General features: G+C 38.2%; 1 protein-coding gene across 10 annotated transcripts in view; it reads left to right on the forward strand.

Annotated features, from left to right (window-relative positions):
• The first annotated feature begins 245 nt into the window (after positions 1-245).
• The window catches only part of Ufd4 (ubiquitin fusion-degradation 4-like), a 219528-nt gene continuing 196413 nt past the window's right edge, over positions 246-23360 (forward strand). For all 10 annotated transcript variants that reach the window (XM_083125212.1, XM_083125216.1, XM_083125220.1 and 7 more), the window contains exons 1-2: positions 246-460; positions 16157-16233. The gene's annotated coding sequence lies outside the window, so the exon portion shown is untranslated. The remainder of the gene's footprint in view (positions 461-16156; positions 16234-23360) is intronic.

Below are 23360 nucleotides of genomic sequence, written 5' to 3' on the forward strand. Positions count from 1 at the left end.
GAATCATAAAATTCTCATCTTGTGGTTCTGTAATGGCGGAAGCGACAATATCATTTCCACTCTAAAAGTATCTTTACTGCCTGCATTTTAAATACTGGACAAGAATAATATGTTGAATAATAGTGTTTATAATATTACAAGTTGGATTTGATCTTACTTTGAATTTTTGATCATATTTAAATACACACACATATGACTTGGAATATTATACGGAAGTTAACCTCTACCTCCTACGTCATAGACGCTTTATGTCCCCCTTGGATTGCTCGCGAGCTGCTGCCATTTCTGAAACCTTGAGTATTGTTTTGTGTTGTGTCATTATATTGTGAAAATAAGTGCAGACAAGAAGATAAATATACATGTAGCGTATAAGTGTAATGTGGTGCAAGATACAAGACGAATTTTCACGGATTTATTGTGAAGTTGATTACAGCAAAATGATGGAAATGTGATAGATCAGGTAAGGGAAATTTCTCTTGTGTTTCGTCTGTAGGAAGAGAAAGGGTTCATGAGAAACTGCAAAATTTCTGTGACAAGTGTCATTAACTATCGATTCCTACGGATTACAGATTTATTTTGAGTAGTATTTTTTCCCCATATCTTCAATCCATCAATCTGGCATTTCTGTTGGCAAGAAGAGAAGTGATAATGATCATTAAAATGAGATACGGTTAACTGTTATTGCAGTTTATTGAACAGGTACAGATCCAAAGTTTGATAACTTGCATGATAGAATGAATGAATTATTTATTTTGTGTGACACTTAGAAGAAAACGTTCTGTTTTAATAATGGAATTTGTAAAGTTGAAACTTTTCAAAGGCATACGCATAATAGACACCAAAAACAAGCTGAATTCATGAATATTATGTTCTTAGCATTGCTGTATATTTAGGACGTTATGATTTTTGAATATGTCTTTAGGGCCTGTGTGTGGCCTATTCCCTTTGTCAGGACATAGACAGACTAGCTGTTATTGAAGTGTTATGCCTGAATTTATTTTACATGAAACTTACGATGTCTGTTGAAGGATATTAATGTTTACTTGTTGAAATGGCAAATGGTACTACAAAACACCACTACAAGATACATTGTTTAAATTTCGTTCTCTTGAATGAATAGGACCTGTTGAGGAAACTCACGTTTTGGTTAATTTTAGTACTGGAGAATACACCAGGTTCCACAGCTGTGAATTTTAAAGAGCAGCAATAGTTGAAATCCTTGTTTTATATATCTCACAAAGCAGCTAAGGAACTGACATATATTCCTACTGACTTGGAAACGGAAAAGTTGGCGAATTTTGAAAATACGTAGGAACTTGGAAAAGTAAGGAAAATCGAGTGTTCTTTGTATTTGCCAAGATTTTATAATGAAATTACCCTTTTTCTCTTGAATCGACCTTGTGGTGGTAGATGTTTTTATTTATTTTTAACAATGATGAATAAATTTGATTTCCTTCAATGTCAAATGCAATTTAGCACTTCAAACTTGGTTATTAACTGGTTAAAAACTGTAGAATGGTCTAGAAGATTTTGAAATTCTATGGAAAAACCTTTCTGATGTAACTATCAGCTTGACCTTTGTTCACATTTGTGCATTGCATGTATCATCTTGTGTTGTCACCAGTATGATGCAATATTTGGTAAATTTCTCGTATTGGACAAACTGTTGAAATTTGCTAGATCATTTAATTTGAATATTTGTACTTATGTATTCTGCATTGAGAAACATTGCTGAAGATGGCATTTCGCTTATTTCAGGGAAATAAGCTCTATTTCCGACATATCAAGTAAGTTTTCTTAGTTTTTTTTTTTTTTGCCTTCGGTAACACTCAAAATGGCGGTCACCGTACTTGGCATGCAGTGTTTCCACCCCACTGCACCCAAAAATACCTACATAGCCCCTCAAACCATTGATGCATAGTCCCACGAACCATTCATACATAGCCCCATGAACCATTTCCGGTAAGGTTAGGTTAGGTTACAATAGTTAAAAATTGGTTTCGAAAACAATATGCGTAATCCCACACACCATTCTTGCATAGCCCCACAAACCATTTGTGGAAACGTACCTTCTTCAGTTACAAAAACACGTGATTGGAAACACTGACCGGGATTATGTCATCACACACAGGCTACATCCACCTGGAAGTAAATGGATGCAAGAGCTTTCGTGCATCGGTCACACATTTATATCGAAAAATAGATGATTTACCGGCAAAATTCAATGAACGATGTGAGAAAACACTTCCCCGAACTTCTACAAGTATAAAAAAAACTGCATTCGGTAAGTAATTTCTCCTGTAAATTTGAAGAAATCCGTTTGTCCGTTACGAGAAATTTACAGCAATATTTTTCACGAGTCAACTTCAAGATAGTTATGTTGCACTTGTGTATGCTATACAAGTACCATACAATTTTGTTCAGACATGATTCATAGCTAAATTATGAACACTTACACATTTGGTAGAAATGGTCCTAGGTTTGATCCTCTGAGAACCCCCCCCCTAAATTATTGGGTGTGGACTCAGTTTCACCATGGCAATTCAGATATGCTTGAAACAAATACGAGTGGACGTCATTCTAGAAAGGCAGGTAACTAAGATGATGGGATTGAATGTATTGGCCATTTATCACCCAATGAAAAACCACTCAGTGGGCCTTGGACCTCAAAGGACTATTGTTGCTTATTTTAAGGCAGGTTGCGATTGCATAATTCCAATATCATCATTATGCACACAAGAATCATATCATATCTAAGGACACATAGGAACAGGCTTAACTGATTATTTACTTTGTCGTTTGTGCTGAACAATTTGTGTGCCCCACATACATGTTGACTGTTAACCGGGGATATGGACTACGACTGCTGTCTTTGAGACATTTCATGTTTGTTGCGGAGTGATTTTAGGGCGTGATATGGTTCTTTTCATGTTGTGCACCTGTTTTCTGCTTCTTTTCAACTTTTGCCACATAAAAAATTACACTTTCCCAAGCCAACACTATGGACTCTACAACCTTACGTGGTTAATCATTGACTGATGTATTTGGTTTATTATATACTTCACTTTTCTCCCTCTTTTGGCTGATGAGGATGATTGATAATCTTATGAAATTGATGAAGGGACACTCACAAAGAATGTCCAGGACAGGATTTGAACCCAGGACCCCTGATGTTACATCCTGTGCTGACTGCTCTGCCATGGATAATCTCCACATGGTTAATTACTTTACACTAGATTTGCAAAGAAGCCGGCATTTTTTAACTCTTTCGCTGCGGAATTCTCTGGCACACAATATCCCTTGGCTGCGTAATTAAATTTGAAAATATATTTTTTTATAAAAAAAATAGTTTTCACAATTACATTGCATTATATATGAGATAGAACTTACAAAAGTCATTCCTTGCACTGGAAAACCATTCTGTAGTCCCTGGTGGTATGATATTTTGAAAAAATTTGAAATTCCCGCACCTAGATCAATACTGTTTTGCACTCTGCTCCATGATGTTACGGACGGCAGTAGAAATTCTTCATCAGACACTACACCATCACTGTCTCATAAAAACTGTCGCTACTATCGTCACAACTTAATTCACCTTCTGATTCTGAGTCGGCAAATAACAGTTGAGTAACATCATTATCAGACAAGTGTTAACGACTTGTCAAAGCCATGTTGTTTACATTCGAACATGCATTTGAAACTGACATGTCAGAGCACTAAACGCTCTTATGTCAAAGAATTCTAAACGGAGGCGTAATTAGCGACATCATACGGATAAAAACAAAACTACAAGTTCAAATAGTATCAACAGATGTCAGAAGGCTACTAAAAGCGACGTACTTCGGAAATGCGACGCCCGCAGTGAGTGGAAGTATGAACTCGCAATAATGCGACTTCAGCGGAGCAAGGCACCTGGCATGCTGTGCATAAAAGCGACGACCGGAGCGAAAGAGTTAATAGACTTTTTTTCGATAAAAAGCTGGCTTTTTACCAATTATAGCTAACCTATTTCACTTGAAGTTACTGTTATGAGTTTACAGGTTTGAAGTGACATATTTTAGAACTAGCTAAAATAATTTGCATGATGTAGCAGCCAAGAGACAGATATTGGCCAATCCCAATAGACACATATTGTATAATGGTTCAGATACAATTTTAACACTAGCTTACCAAAGGGGAGGGGGTTGGGGTTTCACCTGAATTTCTTTAATTTTTCAACTGTTTGAAAATAAATTACATTGTTCCCTAGGATGTTTCCAATATTTCTGTTTTACTTTTGTTCATAAAAACATAAATGTAATGAACATAGGAGGCAACTTTTACTAGGTGGGCTCATCAGGTGCCATCTACGAGACACTCTTGCCAGTGACAGTGTACAATTAGTTGTTAATTATTGTAATTATTATATTTAATAAACAACTGTACCTCTACAAACAAAAAAACATTAATAAAAAATATGAATTTTGTGAGTTTTAGTGAATGATAAAATACGAGGCATATTCTTACAGTAAGTACCGTTGCAAATATTGAGGCTGTAGCGATGCTGTCACAACCGTGTGAGTTCTCGCTGATGTCCTTCATCCGTTAGTAAGCCACAGGCAGTCGTGGGAGCAGGTCATGCTTTTTCTTCGTAGGTTTATGAAGGTATGAAATGTTCAAGAAAATCAATCGGCCCGCCGTCTGTGAAGTCTGTGATTCGTTTTCTCAATGCAAGAAACGTGAAACCGGTAGACATCTACCGTCAACTGTGACAGGTCTTTATTTTTTATGTTTAAAGAAGGTCGTGAGAGTGTTCACGATGAGCCAAGGAGCGGTCGGCCATCTGTTGTGACCGAGGATTTGGTGCGTGCGGTCCATGCGGAAATTCGTGAAAACAGACGCTTCACAATATCGTCGCTTTCCATGGATTTTCCACAAATTTTAAGAAAACAGTACTCTACAAAATTGTGGCACATCGTCTGGAATCGGAAATATTGTGGTCAGCGTTTCGAAGAGGATGATGTCGAAGCAGGAGTGCATGGATGGCTTTAATCACAGGTGGGAACATTCTATGACGATGGGATACTAAAACTAGTTCCAAGCTGTGACAAATGCTTGAAAAATGGTGGAAACTACGTAGGAAAGTAGTTTAAGGTCTGTAGAATGCAATGCAAATAAAAAAAAACGTACAAAATTATTTTACTTTATTTCTTACACCGTTTTGGTACTTACTTTTCGAATACGCCTCGTATGGAAGACACTCGTTCTTTTTTTATTAATGATAGTAATTTTTGTAATTATTATAATTAATAATTAATTGCACATATGTAATAAGGAAAGGAAGCAGTGATTCAATAATAAAATGATTTCTTGAATTTCAGTGAAAAAATAAAAAGTGTGAGCCTGTGAACTGCCGGTCTTGTTTTTTTTTTATATGGCACGGGTAAGCTAGGGTTAAAACTAAACGTGTCGTCTTGATGAGCACATCTGACCATGAAATGGACTTAAAAACAAGCTTTTACACATTTGTCTCTCAATTTACATGTTGATGCCATAAAATATGAAACAAATGTTAATATCAAAATAATTGATGTTTCGGGACAATAAAAAATCTTTACTGTTCACAACACATAGACAGAAGTACATGCATTACGTGAATGTGTATATAGAGAGTGGGCACAAAGTCGCTTTTCTCAATAAATGAAGAAATCTTGTTTTGGGTAAAGCGACTTTGTGCCCACCCTGTATATGTCCTGTTTAACAGTGCTTTGAGACCAAAGCGACTCATGACTCTGGGAAACAAAGCCTTAGAAGTAAATGCAACCTTTCGAACGAAAGCAACATAAGCTGCAGTTGTCTCTTGACACTTGTAAGCAGACCCTTGGTAATCCATTCAACCTTTTGAACTGAAGTGCGACAACAAGCTAAACATGTCACTTGCATGTTGCTCGGACTATACTGTTTTCTCAATGTGGTGCATGGTGCCGCTTTGGTCTGTTGTTCTTGCATGCATGGTAAATGTCTTGCTTTATACTGAAGGAGAATATATAGCTTGTCATCTGTGACTTCAGTCTGAAAGCTCCTTCAATAGCACACATAATATTGCCTTGGTCTTGTTTGTGCATGCGTGGTGGATGCTTGCTTAGACTGAAGGGGCCTTTGTCACTTCAATGTGACACCCCCCCCCCCACTGTCATGTGTTGTTTCTTTTTTCTATTCGACTAATAGCAAGGCATATATTGCTCCATTCCTCCTGTCAACAGTGGCGTATTCTGGAAATTTGACCTGGTTTACCGCAACAATTTATTTATTGTATGTATTTATTATACACTACATCTAGATTAATTAGATCTAATAGAAATTAAGCACCAATGCAGCCTGCCAAGTAAGACAAAAACAGGAGTCCGACAACTTCAAAATTTCTATACTTTTCATAAAATGTCCCCTTTTTCCTAAGAGTGGATATGGATTCCACTTACCCAAGGGAAATTCTCTTCACGTAGCACACTGCCTCTGCTAAGCACAGCAAGGAAACTTTGCAGTGGTGGAACTGAGCATGCAGGATACATTTTTTAGATAGCCACTGGCTTCAGCTCCCTAACCCTTCGTGCGTACAGTCGGACAGGAATCTCTGAGGAAATAAAAATGGTGTGTAGGAAAAGGATCAGTAACATGCATAAACCAGTCTTTCAGTTCTTCAAATAATTTTCTTCAATTCAGGTTTAGAAGCTTGTTTTGATAGCTTGCATAATTTATAATGGGAATTACCCATACATTGTAGGTAAATGTATGAAAATATATGAAAAAAATTGGTTTACCGGTTATAAACAAGGTAACATGGAGAATACATCACTGTGTATTAGTAATGAAAGCATTTCATAAGTATTAGCTTTCTCCAATTAGGCGTAGAAGAATTCAAGCACACATCATAGCGAGATACAAAGTTCGTTATACCCCTATCATGGAACATTTCCGCCTGAATGGAGAACCATTGGGAAACTGCACGTTTCAGTTCTTCGTCAGTACCATAATGTTTTCCAGCAAGGAATGCCTTAAGGTGGAGGAACAAATGAAAATCAGATAGGGCAGGATCAGGACTCTAAGGGGGGGTGTGGTAGTTTTTCCCAATAAAAGGTTCAGGAGTTCCTGAGTTGCATTTGCCACATGCAGACGAGCATTGTCGTGGAGGAGAATTACACCCCGACTGAACATGCCACGTCGTTTGTTTTGGATTGCACGACACAGGTTTTGAAGTGTCACACAGTAGGTTTCGGCATTGATGTGCTGTCCACGCACCATAAATTCCACAAGCAATACTCCATGCCTATCCCAAAACACAGTGCAAATGATATTTTTGTTCGTAAACTTTGGGTTTGGTTGCATTTTCCGTGGTGACGTGGAGTGCCTCCACTCCATGGTGCTTCGTTTCTGTTCTGGGGTTTCATGCAAAACCCATGTCTCGTCTCCAGTCCCAATCTGATCCAACATTACATGCATTCAGAAAACGGATCACGGACCGCACTTCACACGTGGCGGGAGTTTGGATTGTCTGAAACGTAACAACAACACACTATACACTACTCTCCTGACCAACTTGCCTCAGGCTGATGCCTGCACTTCATCAAGGTTGTGGCTACACAAGGTGCATGAGCATTCACACTTCCCCGCTTGCAGCACTACGGTATTCATCAGTGGAACTTACTTTACGAACGACGTGATATATAGAGTTGCAAAAAAGCAGGCTTTTTTTAATGGATGGTTTTAAAGCAATTTTTTAAATTAAAAGAATGGAAATTTTGTCTTTTTGGGCTTTTTACTAATTACAGCTAACCTATTTCTCTTGCAGTGTCAGTTAAAAGTTTTAGGTTCATGAAGTCATATTTTGGAACTCTCTAAATAATTTTATATCTAAGAAACACATATTGGCCATTTCTGCTAGTTGCTAATTTGTTTTTGCCATATTTGAGGTTGTGTATTATCTACCCAGTGGCATAGTGGTAACACTGTCTTATAATCAGGGGTGCCAAGTTTGATCTTCAGTGGAGACATATTGCATAGTGTTTCAAATTTCATTTTAAAACTGTAGGCCCAGTCTTGATTAGCCTATCTGAGCATAAAATTAAATAAAAAAAACTTTAACGTGTTTGTGCCCTTGTCATCATATCATCGATCTTTTAGAAACTGAAAATGATTTGGTTATGCGCAAGTTGCATTCCTGTGATGTCACAAAAAATGAAGCAAAAGTTAATATTAAACTATTAATTCACAATTTGTATGCGGAACTACATGCATATAACCCCATTTAATACTTGAGATCTGCATGCTACTACAAGGGAGTTTTGGAGCCCAAAGTAACTTATAAATACAAGTACGGTACTATTTTTGATTGAATGTTACAGATAGATTAAATTAATACGTTAATATAATTTATAGGTCTATTCATAATGTATAAATTAATTAATACTGCTGTGTTATTATTACGTGAATAGGTAAAAAGATATAAAAATAGAGATATAACAATACAAATCCAGTATCTAGCTTATGTGTAGTTAAGACTACCAGAATTTGTACAAGACAACAGTACAGTTAAGAAATTTAATGTAAAAAAAAACAAATTGAATATTTATTGGATAATAAAAAATAATGTTAGATCCAGTTTATGAAAAGCAAAGGTTCTGATTAATATTTTATGCATAAGTACTAATGTGCATAAATCTTCTTTGATACGGTATGATCTCAATATAATCTTTGCCTTCCAATAAGTTCGATGGAAGTAAATAATCCTCACTTATACAACAAATGCTAAACAAGTATATTTTCATTATTCAATTTTTGAACTTGGTAAGTCTTTCGGGGTGGGGGAAGTGAGTCCAAAATACATCCTTGGGGGAAGGGGAGATCCAAAAATATGGATAAAAGAGAAGATCCAAAATTCTGTTGTTTATTGAATTAGGCTATTTTAAGTCACTTTTCTGCCAAGACTAATGGCGATGATGAGGATGAGTGACGATATGATGAAATTGATGAAGGAACATACTCACAAAAACACCCATTCCTGTCAGCCCCCGTGGCATAGTGGTTAGCACATTGTGCTTCAGAGCCAGGGGTCCTGGGTTCGAATCCCAACCTGGGTATGGATGTTTGTGAGTGTCCATTCATTAATTTCATCATGTCATCACTCATCCCCATCTTCGCAAATTAGCCAAAAGTGGCACAAAAAAGCAATGTAAAATAATGTAAATCAATCAACATCCATGCCCACCTTGGGATTTGAATCTGGGACCCCTGACGTCATACCATAGTATGCTAACCACTCTGCCACAGCGATTGGCAAAAAGCTGTTGGACTAGGTACTATAGAGCAACCACAAGGAAACAAAACCTTGGGCGAAAAGCATGGTCCACTCTCCCCCTCCCCTTGTCCCGGGTCTGCGCAGGTTGTTTTGCTTGTGGTTCCACTATAGAACTAAAGATACAATTGTAGAGTTGCAGTATTATGGTCCAAAGTAATGGAAAAAGATTGACCCAGCCCCCGACTTAACAATCTGCAACATATCGCTTATTGACAGAAGCTGCCATCACACGGTGTAAAGCTTGGTGCTTGTTGTTTACATTCAATTCTCAGAAGTTTTCAAATAGTATTGTGTTCCGCAAATTAACAATAGTTTAAAATGTCCTTTAATTTTTTATACCATTACCATTGAACAGCCATAATAATTATATGTTAATAAAATAATTGAAATGATATGTATTAGCAATTATTATTATTATAAGGAACATGTCTAAATGTGAATTAACCACAAAGAATAAAATATATATTTTCTTATGGTGACTGCTTGGAGAAAGCCGGGACGGATTAAAATGAATGGACTGTCCCAACTAAATTGGGACATCTGGTAGCTTTGCATCAATGGTTATAAAACTAAAACTACCAATAGTGTGGACTGCAGATTTCTGGAACCTTCCTCTGTACACAACGAACCTATTCACTTATGCAAGGAGAAAATCAATTTTTTTTTACATATTTGAAGTCGTGGATGTAATTTTTGTGGCTTTTTATAGGTTCACATTTAAATATTTCATAGCTTGAAGGAGGGGAGGCATAACCCCTTATGGCCCTTTCCCTATGTGCAGGCCTGCCGATGGCATAAAGTAATGTTGTCACCTTCTAATCAAGGGATTCCAGGTTCAATCTCCAATGAAAGCACAGTGGTTCAGGTCCCATCAGTCCCAATTAACATGTCTGAACATAAAGTGGGCTTAAACAAAATATTACTGCCAAAAACCCAGATTTTTTAATATATTTTCTTTTTGCCATTTGTGGCCAATCTCTCTCAGTTTTTGGGCCATCATGCATTAGGACAGTTTCTTAACTGCCAGGCTGTGTGGTCCAGTGCCGGACCGCGAAAGTTCATTAGATCAAATGGTTGCCAACTAATTTAAATCCAATTTTATATTTGTCAACAAGCCTAGACATATACCATATTCCATTATTCATTAACACATAATTTCAAGGGTGCATATTAATGTACAGGGTTATTAAAAACGAATGGTACAAAGTATGGTTAATTTATTTTTAAGTGAAAAGAGATACAAAAGCAATTCTGGTGGGAAAGGAGAAAGGAAGGTTGTATATTTACCTGTGCAATTACAAGTGTTGGATATGAGCACTCTGGGTAACATGGGAGATGTCAAAACGATAATCCATTTCTTGCCAGACATGTTCACAGTGTCTTCCACAAAAACCCCATAAAAAGAAGTCGCATGGAATAAGGTCTGGGGATCAGGGAGGCCAGGTCAGCATTGCCAAATCTTGATTCCTTGTATGGCCAATCCAGTGACCTGGTCTTGTGGCATTGAGGTACGCACGAACAAGGTTGTGGAAGTGGGGAGGATAACCATCCTGTTGAAAGATGGAATTCGGAATATCTTCCTCCACTCCAGTTGTGGCATGAGCCATTCTGATAACATGTCCAGGTAGGTCTGGCCAGTAACAGTGGCTTCGGCAAAAAAGAAAGGTCCATTCATTTTCAATCTGCTTATTGCACAAAACACATTCACTTTTGGTGAGTCTCTTTCCTGTTGCACTATGGTATGAGGGTGTTCTGTACCCCAGATCCTAACGTTATGACAATTCACTTTCCCGCTAACATGAAATGTCGCTTCATCACTAAACACTAACCAGTCAGCGAATCCATCCTCTCCTTCGAACAGATTCTGCATTTCAATGCAGAAGGTCTGGCATTTTGCCATATCTGCATTTTTCAGTGCCTGCATGAGTTGCAATTTGTATGGTTTAAGATGCTTTCTTAAAATACGGCATACAGTGGGTTGTAGCACATTAAGTTCTTTACTTGCTTGGTTTGTCGATTTTCTGGGACTCGTTTGAAAAGCAGCACGAGTCCTATCCACTGTCTTCCTCAACGTTCCTGGTTGACCGGGAATTTTTCTAGTGCACAGACATCCAGTGGATTCAAACTTCTGCACCAATCATGTAATGCAGTGTCTATGTGGTGAGCGTTTCTTGAATTTAGCATGAAAGTGTGTCTGAACTGTAACAACTGCCCCTGTTCGTGCAAATTCCATTACACAATATGCTTGCTCTACCTTTGTTGTTGCCATTTTAGCTATCAACAACAAGTAGCGCCTCTAGCGGATTTTACGTCATCTACAACCACAGGCTAGAAATTTACAATCTTCCTTTATTCTTTCCCACCAGAATTTGTTTTGTATCTCTTTTCACTTAAAAATAAATTATCCTTACTTTTTTACCATTCCTTTTGAATAACGCTGTATGTACGAGTTTAAAAAACATAGAAATTAAGAAATTTTTGAGCAGGGCGCTTTTGGGATTTTTATAAAATGAATTTACCATATTGTGGTCTCAACGGTTGAGAGCCACCACTACAGTATAATGGAGCCAACGTACCAACTTGTGTCCATTCACAGCGCTGACTGCTTTGGGGGAGGGGTGGATTTTTAATGTTGGTACTAAGCAGTAGGCCTAATTGGTTGTTTGACCTTGAATTCCTTTGTAAGTAAACATGGCAACAGAGGGTCACTGCCATTGAGGCTGTTCCCAGGCCCACTAAAAGGGTGCCTCCACTGAATACACCAGATCTTGTTCCATGATCAAGTTTAGTGGCCATTAAGTCAAATTACACGTGATACACTTGAGAGGCAGAATACAAATATTTTGTGCTAAATACAAATGTAAAGGAGTTTGATACTATGATTTTCGTTTACAGACATCGGTCAAGAAGAGACTGTATCATCAAGGATACATTTGATTAAGTGTGTTAAAAGATGTAGCAAGATTTCTTCTTTTTCTTTTGCTTTATGTGCAAATTCAAATGTTGAAAAGTACCTTCCCCATGACGTATGTACTGGTCATATTGCAGTCTTGTAATCAAGGATTTCTGGGTTGGATACCTCGTGGAGCCACATTGCGCAGTGGTTTGGATCCTACTTTAAACTGTAGGTCTAGTCCCAATCCTATCTGTGCATAAAGTGGACTTAAAACAACAATTCAAACAAATAAATCAAGCTTTGAGAATTATATTATACTATTAGATTCTACTGTATTTACAAAAAATATATGCAAAATACTCAAGTTATGTGAGTGTGTGTGTGTGTGTGCATATTATGTATATATATATAGGCTAAGGAAGGGTAAAGTGGCCATGTGAGTTTTCTTCGCTATATAGTGCTTCCACCACGGGAGCCGGTCGAAACAGTCGCCACAGATGCTGTCAGTGTTGTCTGTGACTTTGAAGCGGGAGGCTGCACTTTTCTAGATGTGAACTCATTTTATTGTTCTTTCGCAAGTATGATTTTAGCTAAGTGGTACAAATTGTTGATTATAGCTAAATAATAGTAAGTGTTATAATTATATGCTCTTGTGCTGTTTGATCAGCATGAAATAACCTTTTAAATGATGTGTGTTTGAAAATGTTAAGTCATGTAAGGTTAGACGTTAGACAACAGTTTTTGTAATGGCTTCATTCCGTGCAAAGTGGCCACAAAACCGACACACTCGAAAGGCAATGGAGGATGGATTAGATGTTTAAAATGTAAGAAGTGAGCACATGAAGAGTGTGCCGGTTGTGACGAAGAAGATGATGAGTTTGAGTGCGAATTTTGCAAATCCTTTATTGATAAACTAATGATTACGAATTACTATTTACTTTATCTTGTAAAGATTTCATACTTAAGATTATACTTAAAAAATATAATACTTATTCTTAATGTGTATTACTTCAGCTTGTGTTGATTAAATACACACTGAATCATGTGATTTTGTTTATTTACCTATGCAGGTAAAATGGGAAGGGGCTGGCCACTTTACCCAACCTAGGTGGGCAAAGTGGCCACTTCGTACTTTTTTTTTAAAAAAGTAATGTGTACATTTCTACACAACAAGAATAAAAAAAATAGAAATTGGAAGTAAAGTTATTATACTTACTACTACAGACAAATAAAAAGAAAGATCTATGTCTTTCCACATTGAATTACTAAGTATACTTAGGTCACCGCATCCTACTTTATTTTTGTTACTGTACGTCATTTCCCACCTGTAATGCTCAGCATCAAGTTCATTGACGAACCACCACTGGTAATTCTCAATGTTAAAGCACATATGTTGTATTTCGCAGATGAGATTCACAATGTCCTCCCAGTTCTCTGGAATACCCCCCGAAGGAAATTTTCTGAAAGAACACTGGTAGCAATTACATTAGTCACCAAGAATTTAAAGATTGTTAGTACTGTATGCCTGATGAGGAATTCGACAAAGATGTCCCTCCTCCTTCCTTGCAATAACTGTCGCAAATATATTTTCCAGATTATATAGCTGTTAAACAATTCAACTCATTATCTTTCCATCTACCAATTTTGGATTCTTGCACACCATCTTGGAACACATTGCCTTCATAACTTTTGTGAGATGTTTCCTGTCAATACCCCCTTCCTCATAAACCAAATTGTAGCCCAAGTGATGCCCTAAAATTGTTGACAGTTTTATTCCCTAAGCTACAAAATAAATATACTCTACACAGCTTTTAAAAACATAAAAAATGGGTGAAAGAAAGGTGGAAATATATAGGTCTGTGTATTATTACTAGAGCCCGGATTTATAAGCACAATCAAACAGTAAAATAAGCCTGCGTCTGTCAGTGAAGAATGATTTGTACAGTGAAAATGTTCTTTCCACGGCGCATGACTTACAGGTGCAAATGACTAACACTACAGTTCTTCTTCGGTGAATTCCTATTCAATGTTTGTTTCTTCACCAGAAATCTTTTTATAAATTTGACAGTGTTTTGTAACCAGCATTTTTTGGTAATACCTGACTGAGCTTGTCGGATGCAATTTTAGCAACACCGTGAGTTTCTGAAGACAAAGTTATTTAAATTTCATCAGAGAAAGCGAATGTTGCAATGGATTATTTCGAGCTTCCAACTGCATCATAATATCAGGTAATTTGTAAAATTGATTATGGATGTACTGTATCTTTTCTTGGATGCCGTTTTTAGCAAAACAATCCTGGGCTGTGACTAAGCTGGCTGCATCTTCTGCATTTAAGGTATACAAATCTGTTTTCACTTCATAAAAATATTCCGCGTAGTATGACACAGCCTCTAACCACGAACCCCATCGAGTTAGAAATGGCTCGGGAGGTAACGATTAATTTGGAAGCAGTTCACGAAATTTTTAGATTCCAATCGGTGACTTTCCAATAACTCTCTTCACGCTGGAGACAAGAAGATCCACGTCTTTATAATGGCTTATAACATTTTCAACGATCCGATGTAAGCCGTGAGCAACTAATTTAGGGTAAAGAGCTTTTAATCCAGCTCCCGCTTTAACAATATATGGAGCAGTATCATTGAGAAATAACAATACATTGTCATATTGTACCCCTTCTGGCCACGAGAAAGCTAACGAGTCATTGAAAAATTTTTCAACAAGGAATGATTTACTCGGTCAAGTACTCGTATTTGTATGTTAAGAAGAAATGATCTGCTGCCTGCTTTCATAGGACCAACCACAGCACTACACACGCACTGTCCTGCTGCATCATCTGTGGTTTCAACTTTAGAAATCCATAGTTTTCGTGCTTCAGTTCATCCCTAATATTACGAATTACATCTTGAAAACACTGTGGTGCATAGTTTTTGCACAGTGTGGATTCATCTGGCAGCCTTTTGTTTGTGTATTTTTCTAAAAACTTACGAAGCTGTGCATTATTCATTTCCACAACGGAATGTCGGCACCCACTAATGCTAAACACAAGTCTTTGGAAAATGTATCACTTGAACTCAATTGTTCACCTACATTGCTTGTAATCAGTTGCTGATTTAACTTAAATTTCTTCTTAAGCCTTTCCTTATGTTGTGTTGTAGAAATATGCTGCACAATGTCATATTTTTTCTTTACAGAAACCCTCTTTTCACACAAGGAACAAAATAACACATTGCCATCCTCACTAAATATATTATCGATCTCGTCATCCCAATGCCGTCGTGTGATTGAAATAGGATTGAAATATGACAGATTTGGGTAAAATATGCTATTTTTAACCAAAATCATAAAATAAGCAAGCATAACAGTTTCCTGCAGAAATAAGCACTTACAAGCACTTTCAACCTTAGTTAAATAACTCATCAAGGTATTTAATACGAAGTATAACCTTTCTCCTTACCGTTAGAAGTCTGGAAAAGAATATGCATTTCGCTTACAAATCCGGGTTCTAATTATTACTTATTTGCATTACGATGAAAATATGTGGCTGGGAGACCTCTCTCCGGTACACTTTAGTGTCATCCCTGACCTTTCAAGCAAATACTGTCAGTTTATATTACTGGATTACAAAGACCAACTCTCCAAACACATGGGGTTGTGCTCTGACGTGGCACAGCGTGAACTTCTGCCTCATGCTTAATTTCATGGCCGTGAGTACATTTTGAATTGCATATTCATTTGTCTGATTCACCTTGAGGTAAGTATAAATCTGAAATTGAAATTCCAATTTGAAACTTTAAAAAAATGAGATCAGATATGTTAACTTGCTATGCCAGTTATCTGTGTTCGAATTTTGTTAAAGTTACATTTTCACTCAGTTTTCATCTCCCGTGTGCACCAAAATTAATGTAATGAATTTGTATTTTTCTTTATAGGAGAATTTTCATCCGTTTGTAAGGTTCGCCTACTGTGGTGCCCGTGGATACTTTGGGCAACCTGAAGTTCAATCAAGGTAAGACAAGTTTATAATCTTAATTCTCTTTGGTCTGGTTGTACAAACATCACTAACTGGAGATCCAATTAGATGTACTATCCAAGAATGAACCAAGTTCAAGCTTCTATCACATGTTGTATAAAGCTGTCAGTTCATCAATCTTGGATCAAATCCTGATCTTTGGTCAAAAAACACGTTTGGCAATGTGGCAAAACGATTGTAAACATTTATAAATCTAGACATATCGCTAGTATGCCTGTGATGTTACCAATTGTCCAACACTGGACAGCAAATGTATTAAAGTCGTTTTCGGAAAATGCATATATTGAATATTTGAATAGAAAATAAAACTGAGTTACTGCACATAATAAATATTTGTACATACTGCAGAGTTAGTAAAAATCACGTAAATTATTTACTATACGTCCATTTACTGCTGGTGTGAGTTTCACATGGACAATTTGTCATTAATGATGACAGCAACTATCGACTGCAAAGGGAGAAAACATGGTGACATAAATATATATATTTTTAAAAACTGTATCTGTCTTTAATGCAAAAATGAGATACAACAACTTCCTCATACTCTGATTTGGAGCTATTGTTCATGTGAGGAGATATTTATTGCATTTATTTTGTGATTACTCTATAATGTGTTACAGGTGGATTATTCGTTCCTGTAAGCAACACACAGAATTTTCCTTGCACTTTTGAATAACTTTAATTTTTAAAATGTAAAATGAGTCTGCATTTTCCAGAATGGAAAAAAATATTGAAACAACAATGGTGTTTGTCCTCTCAGATAGAAATTATACCCAAAAGGAGTTCCACCCTTCAGATAAGTTATTTTGTCAACATTGTTTACATAGCAGTGATTGCTAGATCAAAATGTTCAGCAATGTTGTGGAATAAAGCCCAAGTTTTATCCAAAAACCTCCCATGCTCAGAACCCAAACTTAAAACTTATTCTTCCCTATTGCAAAGATAAGGATGTGTGTGCTCTGCAAATGGCAAGGATGTGTGTGCTTTGCAAATGGCAAGGATGTGTGTGCTTTGCAAATGGCATGTAACATATACTATTTGTAATTGTTTTATCATTCAAATCAATTTTCTGTATCCACAGTAATAAAAATCGTCCAGTTATTTAATAGATTTAACATTTTCCCTTCATCTATGTGTTCCAAATATCTTGTCTCTTCTATTCTTCATCCACTGTAAGACTGGAGTTAAATTTAAACAAAACAGTGTGACTTCTGAGAAATAGTTTTATTCATATTTTAAGAGTTTGAATGTTATCTTGTCTATAATACAACATGTCCCGATAGTATTCACCCCATAAATGTTGTCCATAAAAACTTTATATGAAAGTGAGTGGAGGTCGTTAGTATTAACATGAAGAACATCTTAAAAATTTCTTCCATGTACTTGGCAACACTCGGTACCATCAGGCATTGCGGCAAAATAGTAAAACAGTGAAAATGGCGACGGTGCAGGAAAATGTGTCTGTTGTGGTTGTAGAAAACAAAATCTGTAACTGTTCAGCGTCGTTATAGGAAAGAATGGAAGAAGGAACTGCCTACGAAACAATCTTTTCACGGAGTCCCGCAAGAAAGTTACGAACTTGGTGGAATTGAAGTCCAGGATCGAGGAGCCTGTGGCAGGTGGAGTGAATTCATCAATAGGCTTGATATTGTGAAAGCCACTCAGGGTGCCCGTGTAGAGGTTTATTAATAATGAGAACTACTTTAACTAAAGATTCTTTGAGTCAATGGATGTAATTCCAAGTCTGTTGTTTGCTAGAAACTTTTTACAGTAAAGATATTTTGATATGCTAGGGGGTGAATAATTTATGGACACTCTGTATATTAGTTTTAGCTGTATAGCTCATAATATAAGGTTCTACAACTTCAATATAGTACCTTACCATTTGCACTAATGTGTCTATTCCTTCGTGAAAGATTCCTGCACAGTAACCAACAGGATTTCTCACAAGCCAGAGATATATGTGTACAATTACCTGATTGTTACAGCTCACAGAGGAATAGTTAAATTGCGACGAATTTCCAAGTAAATCTGTTGAAATTAATAAAAATTAGGAAGATCACTGCTATCTAAACAATATTGACAAAATAAGGGCTGGGATTTTTTTTCTCACCATCGAATCTTGAAATCGATATCCATGGATTCCTATTAAAATATCTACTTCAAATGTTCTCCTCGTAAGTTACCAAACTTACTGATTGTGGTCAATATTTAAAGAACACTTGTATTGGAAACTGTACACACACGACACTTTTTGTGTTATTTTCGAACCTAACATCCAAAAATAAGTAAAGGTCAATGGCTGAGATTTGGTTCCAAAACGGCCGGGGGAGGGGGGGCCGAGGACAGTTTACTTTTCCCCCTTTTGTAGATAAGGTTTAGCATAGTTCGAGGCCAAAAGTGGCAAAAAGTGTGGGGGGTAACTGCTCCCTCCCCACGCCCCCCTTATCGCCGGCACTGGTAAAGGATGATATAATATTGTGAAACAATGTTTTCATTGCATGCGACCTAGCCAATTTGCTTTAATGCTGTATGGAATACGTGTCTCCACAGAGCGTTTTTATGCAACTGGTGGCGCAGATATATTGTGTGACGAGGTTTGCCAATTTTTGCAAAGTTTGAATGCTGTACGTCCTACTTTATTATTATTATCTGCAGATCGTGGTTTGTCGTCTGCAATTTTTTTGTTTTTTTTGAGTGTATTAACCACTCCCACAATTTCCTTTTTTTTTTTTTTTTTTTTTTGGTCTGGCAGCATGTAGCACCCACTAGTTACGTGTTTTTTCTCTGGCAGCATGTAGCATGTGGCCTTTGTTTTCCATGGCGAGTTTATTGTGTCCGAAGGTCATTGAGAGATTATCTATTCATGGTTGACGCACAGCAAATTCCGTCTTAACTGTTTTGATGTTGATTTGCAATTGAAATTAGCATCTGTTATATTACCAAACACCTCTCCTAATTCACTGAACTCGTAACGTTGTTACCACAATTAAGCGTTAGGGATTAACAACGCCCACAGATAGATAGATCGTGGTTACTAACAAGGAAAAAGCCAAGGTAAAAAGCATTGTTCGGAGGTGAGCTAGCTCGGCACGTGCATTGAGTACACGACTATAAACCTTGCAACCTTGGGCAAGCTCATTTCGCCTTTCGTAAGAACCACTTGATCATTGTTGTGTGTATCGGTGAGCAGTGACCTGCCTGGCGAGTGCGTAAATGGTATTGCCTCGATTTGTTGATCTAAGCAGCGAGTGCGTAAAGAGTTTTCTTTGTTCCTTTCATGCTAATGCTTGTTCTGCCACCTCGAAAGGCAGGAATCGGAAACGCAATCTATTTTGAATGAGTACCTATATTTTATAGAATGCGAAACTCCGATTTTTTATTATTTCCTGTCACTGATGATGATGCATACTGTACGGGTCTCCCTTATCGCACAACACTTGAGCAACCTTGCCTCTGAGTACAAATTGTGAAAAATCCAGTGTATCTATCCTGATAGAGCCAAAACTGAGAGACCAGTGTTGCCAACAGTACGAGAGAAAAACGGGCTAAATCGCACCCAAAATGGAGCTAAAATTCACATCCAAGGGGCTAGATTTACAAAGGTGCGGCTGCGTACTGAAAAAAAAATCTGGTTCTTATTTCTTGAGTGTTCTTTGGTGCAAAATTTCTGAAACCGAAGCACGCACGAACTAGGCTCTGGTCGAGCCTCACTGTTACGAACGATTCGTCGATTCCGTACCGCATTTCTGTGAACTTTCAAGGACCAGATGCAATGCAACTGAACAAAGATTGGCATTTCCTGGAATCGACGCTATCCGTAATTCGCCTGGGGCTGCAGCATGCCAAAACAAGGGGATGTGACAAAGTACACTTGCTACGTGCTCCCCGGGAGGGGTCGCAGGACGAGCTTGCAGTTTCAGAGGAGGGTCGGTTATGTGAATTCTTCCTTGCGTGTTGCAATGGTTCTTATTAAGCTGAAAATATAAGTTTACTGAAAATACCAAAAAACATTTCATTACTGAAAGGGCTTGGGGCTTTTGCTGAATTTTGGGGCTGAGTACGTACTCAAAAGGGCCAGTTCTGGCCCCAAAAGAGCCAACTTGGCAACACTGTGAGAGACCCAAGTTAACAACGTAGCCATTCCTCGTCTGACGTCAGAGCGCAGTGTTTCTCAAGTGCTGTGCGATAAGGGAGACCCGCACGTTTACTCGAACATTGTAATGTTGTTGTTCAGGCCAGGTAGGGATCCGGGATTGCTGGAATAGTCTGGTTACAGCGCCTTGAATAACGTAGTGTGGAAAACGACCCAAGAAACTGGTTCCCCGAGACGATGACAAGTAGATGGCAGTGCGATCGGCACAGGTGCTAATTTTGTTATGAAAGTAATGCGGCTTAGTTAGTTTTTGGAATATATTGTGTAGATTTGTTTCTCTAGAAAGGCGGTACGTGAATTGATGGAAACAGTTATATTTGTGGAGTGATTTGCAGTCACGAAATGGCATTAATTTGGAAAGAAAAGTAAAATAAAATTAATAAATAAATAGCATGCGTGCGTAACACAAGAAGAAACATCGCAATGTGATTCCGGACGTCAGGTCTTGGACTGTGTATTAGAGTTTATTTTTCTATGTTATTAGAATATAAATAGTATCCTGAGAGATGTTTCATACCGAGGCGACAAACCACAAATGTCGCTTGAAAGCGAGCAGTCGGAAATCAATGCAGCCTTTCGAACCGTAGGGACAAAAGCTCTGACTGCACCGTTTCCTCAAGGAGATTTTACACCAAAGCGAAACGCGACAAACGATACGAGGATTTCACATCAAAGCGACACGGGTCATTCGGTTCAAGGCAACTTTCATACCGAAGTGACACATGTTGCTTGGAAAGGAGCCAATCAAGAGCAACATTTCACATCGTAGCGGCATGACGAGAAGCACAGGCCAGCGTCGGTTGGTGAAATCCTCAAGCGATAAGTGTCGTGTGCCGCTTGTCGCTTTGGTGCGCAATCTCACTAAAGCAAGACATTGCATCGCGTATGCGAGAACAACAAACCACGGCAACATGTTGCAAGGTATTGAGGAAATGGCCCAGTTTGAGCGACGCAGAAGCGACAAAGCGACACGTGTGGCTTCTCGTGTCGCCTAGATCTGTTGTTGTAATGTGCGGTTTATCGTGTCGCCTATGTGCTGTTCGCAAGCAACGCTTGCTAATAGACTGAAGGCACCATGTCGCTTCGGTCTCAGCACCCTTCCTTTAAGAAGCTTTCCGACAGAAGTAACAAGTAGCACGCGAATACGCCATATGAACGTGTCGTTTGCTGTTTGGACCCTCATGTGCAATGAATGCTATTTTACAGTCTGGAAGTGTGTGTCACTAGTGTGACAGTGTGAACATCCCGTGTCGCTTGTCCCATTGGTTTGAAAGTTGCCTTACACTCATGTCGATGGCACTAAGAAAGTTTTGTGGGGTTCCCCTTGTTGTTTCATGCAATCATCATTATCATCATCGGCGCGATTAGTTTAAAGCGGAAGAAAAGAGACAGTAAATATCAAAAATACAAATGCTTCAGTGTGTATATCTTTAAAAGAAATGATGATGATGATAATAATAATGAACCTAATTCATACACAAAAATTTAGTTGCCAAGAGCATTCCACGCGTATTTTTTCTCCCGTATTATTAACGAAAGTATGACGATAACAGGACGTGGTCGACTGTCTAGAATGTTCGTTAATATCTTCGCGACCACTGTACCAAATATCATAGCAATTATCACATTCATAGAAATGCTTCATGTAAAAGAATCAGACGTTGCAGCGAAAACTCCATTCACTTCCATTATAAGTAGTCGAACACCAAGCACCGGTGTCAGCGCCTCTAGCGGATCATTTTCGAGTGGAACCAGCCAGGGAGCGCAGAAGCATGCCGTTTTCCACACTACGTTATTCTAGGCGCTGTAGTCTGGTTAACGCGGTACACCACAGATTCATTTATTTTGTTGATTGTGTCAAGTAGCGTATTTGGCGTCTGCATCGTTTGCACTACGTTCTGGGGCGGTGTAGTCAGGGCCGGATTAAGGTGGGTGCTATTGATGATGCAGCATTACGCCCAGATGAAAACTGAAAATTTTCCAAAAGCTGAAGGGTTTTTTGCTATATTAACCTGAAAATAAATCTTAGAACGAGCCTCAATTTCGGACGGCTAGCCATCGTTACTTATTATACAGTTACTATTATTTTTTGCGCTGTGACGTAACTACAACGTCGTTGTGTTTATTGTTCACCGAATATTTCGAGCATCAGGCCCAATTTCGTCTGAATCTGGCCCTGGGTGTAGTATGTGGGGTATGATTACGTGGTGAGGGCCAAGTAATAAAATGAACGTTTGAAGGAGCAGCACAGGCATTTGTTGAATCTTCTGAACTTGAACTCCGTTTTTCATCTACTTGGTTGACCTAATTTCATTGTCTACCAGGCCTTGTGAATGCATACATACATAGAACTGAAAAGATCAAAAAGGGAGTGTTGTAGCCAGCGTCTGAAGTGAAAAATGTTATCTGGGGGGATGCTCCTGTAGTTTAACATGGTGACAGTGACTGGAAGGGGGTGCTTTGCAAAACGTTGCTAGCCAAGGGCATACTATCTTGCATGTAGGAAATATTGACAGCCGTGCGGGAGATCAAGAACGTTCAGTGACCCTGCCTTGACCGCGACTCGAGTCCAAAACTTTTGACGGCCAGTCCAGCGCTCTACGCGTAATGTCACATAGTCGACAGCTGCATTTCGAAATATGGATTTACCCACGTTTCCTGTAATTATGTCAGCTTGATAAAACAGTACAAATTAACCTCGAAACACGGTGAAAAGTGCACCAACGCTGTAATGAACGCGTGCGGTGCAGATATCGAAACTGGGGAATGAATCTTAATTTTACAAGCAAGCAGTCGACTAATGCAATTCCTTCAAGTAAAATAAATGGAACGGAAACGGAACGGTTCTTTCGATCTCTCTTTCCCGTTGCTCTTTACTAACATCCGAGGCGCTATCTCGGATTTCGGTGATTAAAACTGAATTTCGACTTACTTTCAACCACAGCTT

The sequence above is a fragment of the Lepisma saccharinum genome, chromosome 7 (genome assembly GCF_977018435.1).
Source record: "Lepisma saccharinum chromosome 7, izLepSacc3.1, whole genome shotgun sequence".
Taxonomy (NCBI): domain Eukaryota; kingdom Metazoa; phylum Arthropoda; class Insecta; order Zygentoma; family Lepismatidae; genus Lepisma; species Lepisma saccharinum.